Source organism: Chelmon rostratus, chromosome 14, assembly GCF_017976325.1.
Source record: "Chelmon rostratus isolate fCheRos1 chromosome 14, fCheRos1.pri, whole genome shotgun sequence".
Lineage (NCBI taxonomy): Eukaryota > Metazoa > Chordata > Actinopteri > Chaetodontiformes > Chaetodontidae > Chelmon > Chelmon rostratus.
Genome location: NC_055671.1, coordinates 22,731,433 through 22,737,194, shown reverse-complemented (window position 1 = coordinate 22,737,194; position 5,762 = coordinate 22,731,433). Strand labels below are relative to the sequence as shown.

The following is a 5,762-nucleotide window of genomic DNA, read 5'->3' as shown; positions in this document are numbered from 1 at the left end:
TCTCAGGTTTCTTTGCCACACCAGATGTTTGGGGTGTGATGTAGAGTTTACTGATTACATTGCTGTTACTCTGCACGGTGGCTCGGTGGTTAGCAGCGTCGCCTCACAGCTAGAAGATCCCTGGTTCGATCCCGCCTGGGATCTTTCTGTGTGGAGCATGTTCTCCCTGTGCAGCGTGGGTTTTCACCGGGTTCTCCGGCTTCCTCCCACAGTCCAAAAACATGCTGAGGTTAATTGATAATTCTAAATTGCCCATAGGTGTGAATGAGTGGTGTGCTTGGTTGTCTGTCTCTATGTGTAGCCCTGTGATAGGCTGGCGACCTGCCCAGGGTGTCCCCTGCCTTCGCCCGAGAGATTGGCTCCAACCCCCCCGTGACCCTGCAAAGGATTCAGCGGTATAGATAATGGATGGATGGATTGCTGTTACTCAATTACTTAGTATTTTAAAGTAAGTTATTTCTTGTTACCATTGGAGGTTAGATGGTTTTAAAAATAAGAGTTGTGAAAGGGGACTTATTTCGGGGATCCCAGGTATTTTTTGATCAAGTACCATGGACAGGTCAAGTATGACTCCCAAGAAACATTTCTGTAAGGAACATCCAATTACAGAATGCTTGGTAGCTTAAAAGTATGAACTGAAGAGGGACTGCCCATTGATCCGACGGCCCATTATTCCAAAACCCCAGTATTCAGGAAAGTGTCCAACCGCATCCGGCTGGAAACGGAAAGTCAGCCATGACTTCTTTTAACTTCCATGACGTAGTTAATTAACCTTATTTTAACCAATGATCCATGATCTAAGCCAAAACCTAACCAAGTACTTTTGGTGCCTAAACAATTGCCTTGCTGTTTGCTAATAAAATTGATGCTGCCTGTAACACTGAATTTCAGCAGCTGGGTATTAATAAAGTTTATCTTATCTTAACACACAAAGTTATTGCACAAAAAGTGTTTTTTCTTCTGTATTAATTTCTTCTGAGTTTTTAGCATTCAAGAAAGTACAAGAAGGTGAAGACAGTGTCTGGAGGCTGGAAAGATCCTGACCAGACTAAATTTGTTACTCATCCATCTTTGAATTTGATGTTCTCCAGCATTGATCGTACACCACATTGGCTTTATAGTGAACTAATATTCAGTGCTACTGTGTGTTTTTTTTTTTTTATTTGCAGCTCATAGATTTAGAAGTTCTGCTCCTTTTATCACATAGTTTTAACACTGATTCAGTTTTATCTCCTATTGTGACCAGTTCTGCTAAAAATCTAAATCCTGATGGGCCTGCTGCTCTGGCTGAGAGGGTTTGGCCAATTAAAATTGGCGTCACTGTTTTCCTGCTTCAATCTGCATCCTAAATGCAAAGCTATAGATCCATCATGACTGATTCATATATTCTAACATAATATTTGCTGCGCAGCACTCACAGACATGATGCACCCTAACAACTGCATGCATATTGCATCACCTCGACATATGTTTTCAGAGAATATCTCTTTTATGCATTAATATGAATCCTCTGGAGTTTCTGGCGCAACACGGCATGATGAGCGATGAAGGCGCAGAATGAAGCAATCAGAGCAGACTAGAGAAACACATTAAAGCTCAGTGATGCTTCTGACATTTTAGGCAACAATGAGGAAATCTCCATAAGGCGGAGGAGCTCAGGGTTAGGTGCCTGGAGGCAAGATGTCACCTGAAGGGAGTGTTGCTGGTTTGACTCTTAGGTGAGAGATAAACAGGATTAGGACAGTAATGATCCCTGGCGGATGAATACTATTGACTTTAGTTATTCCTGTAGCGCCGCCAGCAGCTTGTGGCTCTAGTGGTGAGGTTGCAGATTGCAGCCAACTGAACACCCCTCCCCTCACCCCTCCCTTTTCAAGCCTGCAGGAAAACCTGCGGTGGCCTTCAGGTAGCATAGAAACTACGAAAGGCGCTTTTGGAGGCCGTGCTTGGTTTGTCTGGGCTACTGCAGAAACATGCTGGTGCAACATGGTGGACTCTGCTCCCTCTGTAGACATAAAGAGCTCATTCTAAGGTGACCAAAACACAACAATTGTTCATTTCAGGAAATCATTCACTAATGAAAACATAATTGTGAATATTGTATTTACTTTAGGCCGATAGGTCCCACTAAATCCTAAACGCTGGACCTGTACATATTCTGATTTTAACTTGTTTTGAAGGACCAAAAGATCAACAAGGTTTTAACACAGCAAACTAAAAAACCTCATGAATGTAAGTTATTTCTTTATTTTCATGTTTGGACAGAGGAATATGGTGTATTTGCGATGACAACGGCAATTCTTTGCAAAGACATTCTTTAGGCCGTGCAAACTGTGACCTTAAGAGAAGACTAGAATGTCACCAAACCCTACCACCCACTAAAACACCGCCCTCTTTATGCCATTCTGTCGCTACACCACCACGGAGCATGCTCCCATCCTCGATCCACAAACCCTGCCCCAACTCCTCCTCCCGTTCCTCCCTCCGTTGAAAAAGTTGCATTGCGTGGCGGCGGGTGAGGGAGGATGGGTGAGTTAGTGTGTGCATGTGTGTTGCAAGAGGGGGGAGGTACAGGGGGTGGGGTGGCGTTGGGAGGGTGTTTCCCCAGCGGGACGCATTAACAAGCCCATCCAGTTAAATGTAGCCCCTGCATTACCTAATGTACCGGCCCTTCTCCAGCAGTGTAGGAGACAGCAGCATCCATTATTGATCAGATGGAGCTTCGCCTCTGAAGCTGGAAGCCTGGTGGAGAGAGAGATGGAGATGGAGATGGAGAGAGGAGAAGGAGGGGGGGTAACGAACTAAGGAAGGAGGGGTAGAGAGGGAGAAAGAGGAGAGAGATTTGTTGTGAAAGGGAGATAAGTTGAAGAGATGATTATTAGGACTAAGCTCTCGTCTCGCTCTCTTTATCACTGTGTCTCCCCGAATCCTCTCACTTCCTGTCGTCCTCAGTCACATCTCCCACCTCCTCATCTCACTTCCTCCCTCCTCTCTCAGTCCCCGTCTCTCTGTCCAACCCTCCCTGTTCCTCTTTTCTTTCATAGATGATTTGTAAGCATCGATCGCGTCTCACGCTGCCTCCGTCCCCGCTGACAGACGCTCGGCGTCGCTCACATCATCATCATCATCATCCTGGCCATGTTTTCTTTTAATCCCTCCATCGGCCAATCATTCTGCCATCCTTCGCTCCATCATCCATCCCTCTTTCCGTCCCTGGTGAGTTCGGCTGGGGGGAGAATTTGAATTTCACAGAAACTCATTGGAGATTTGGTTTTTGCTCAGTTTGCAGAGAGGGGGAGTTCTCACTCCTCTCTGTCTCTCTCTTCGTTGTTTGTGTTTCAGTCTCCTGAATTTTTTTCTCTGGGTTATTAAGCACCCGCTGCCATTCAAGCCAAGAGCTGAAAATAAGCATCAGCCTAAGATCTTTGGCTTTGCCATCAGCCACTGTATTTACAGCTCGGTAGTATTCTGGATGGATTTCAGTTCTGACTTCTGGCTGTATTTGAATTACACTCGATATGTCTTTACAACCACTACGCTGCACTGATCTCTTTCGCCCCAAAAGCTTTACTTTTTGGGTCTTATGTTGTATTAAGATTGTCTTTTGATTTGCTTTGTACAGCTTTGCTCTTACCTGATCAAGTGGCTGCGTTCGTCTCTAAAATGAGCCTCTGATCAAAGTCATTGATGCGATCAACAGGGAGCTATTGAATTATTAAAACAGGAGCCAAGCTGGTGAACTTCAAGCTAACTTGTTGTGGTGCCTGACCAGCAGAGCTGTCAGGCTCCTCCAGTGCGGTGTGATATTCTCCACAGATTTGACCAATTCTGCCATTTGCCTCCAGTATTAACCATAAAAAGGTCTGAAATCCAGATTGAATGTTTGTGAACAGTTTGGTTGCTCAATGACACTCCAAACAATAGTCACACTCACTGGATCCCACTCTCCCATATGGTCTAGGAGTTAGGTTTCCTGATTTTCATCAGGCCCGGGTTCGACTCCCGGTATGGGAACTTTGTTTGTGAGGGGATGTAGCTCAGTGGTAGAGTGCATGCTTCGCATGTATGAGGCCCCGGGTTCAATCCCCGGCATCTCCACTTTTGGGCGGGCAGCCGTGGCCTACAGGTTGAAGAAGCAGCTTGTGACCGGAGGGTCACCGGCTCGATTCCCCCACTGGACTGGCAGTGGAGTGGTGGAGTAGCCCCTCAAGGACTGATGTTCCCTTGAGCAAGGCACTTGACCCCCAGGCGCCTGATGTGGCAGCCCACCGCCCCTATGTGTTCACTGCACCTTGCATGTGCATTTGTGTGAAATGCAGAGAATAATTTCCCAGTTTGGGATCAATAAAGTGAATAAAATAAAAAATGAATATACGGTCTCTGAGTTTGCTCTTTTCCTGTGAAGCTTAGTTTTATTCTCTCCTAAGTTAGTATAGTTAGTAATAACAATGTTATAATTGCATAGAAAGTGCAAACAGTTTCAATTAACTGTGTTCCACAATACACAATAAAAACTTCAAAAGTGTGGAAATAACCAATTAAATCCTGCACACCGTCCGTCACATGAACTGAATTCGACCTTCCTTCAGGCCTTCAAGTGATGAATTTTACCTGAGAAACATAGTTGTGAGAGCGAGGATTCGCTGCTTCCTTCCAAATCAATAGTTTTTTGATCCTACACATCTTTCAATAAGACTTTATGATGTAGAAAAACTTTCAAAGTATTCAAAGTACATTTTTATTTCAACAGCAGAATTGTGTAAAACAAAAACACGATGATCTCGTCATCACAATATGATTCAAATGACAATGAATAGATGATAATAATGAATCATCCCCCAACTGATCAAAGTTTTTCTGACATTAATGGAGCCAGAAAATCATCTTCATTCGGTGGAGGAGGCCCGTGTCCATGCAAACAGCTGCAGGAAATCCTGTGTTTAGTACTTCCTGTAGTAACAGCGCTGTGACGGTAACCATGGGAACTGGAAGTGTTGCTCATTGGCACGTGTGCAGAAAAAGAGGAGGACTTGAACCTGAAGCATCTGATGACGGGGTCAGATGTCCAAATCACCAACACGGCCAATATAATGACCAACAGCTGATCATGAACTGTGTGTGTTGGTATTCCTGGTGTGTGTGTGTGTGTGTGTGTGTAAATTTTGTGCATATGGGTTACTGAGTCTTCTTGTTTTTACTTGTCTGTGTGCATTATTATTAGACTGTTTTCCTCAGCTTGTGTGTGTCTTCATTATGGGGTGTGTGTGTGTGTGCGTGCGTGTGTGTATGAACCAGAGTCGACCGGGGGGAAGGCTGAATTATTGATAGAGTTTCACTGTTGAACTGTGTGACAGTTAGCTTTAATTTCCCATTTAGCTGGAATAGGGAGAGACAACAGTGCGCTAACTAATCAATACGACCCAGTGTAGCAATACACACTGCTGCAGAGGAAATGCCACGCACACATACATATGAGCACATAAATACATACACACACACACAATTCAGAAAGACACACAACTTGCTGTCACGAGACGACATCCTGTGCTTTCTAACACAGAGACACACACACCTGTCCTGACAAAGGAATGAAACACTGAGACACAGAACACACACAGTAAGAAAACACTGTTCACAAAGAAAATCTACAGCACCTCTCATCATGTCTGATCCCATGTTGCTGCAAAACTAACAAACTGTGTTTTTGATTCGTCCATCAGCTTATCTGTTAAAGCCCCTTCATGCCCACAGTCCACCCACAC

General features: G+C 44.6%; 1 non-coding gene across 1 annotated transcript; it reads left to right on the top strand.

Annotated features, from left to right (window-relative positions):
* Positions 1–4,026: 4,026 nt before the first annotated feature.
* trnaa-cgc lies at positions 4,027–4,098 on the top strand. Its single transcript has one exon. It is a non-coding gene; the product is annotated as a tRNA-Ala (tRNA).
* Positions 4,099–5,762: the final 1,664 nt, after the last annotated feature.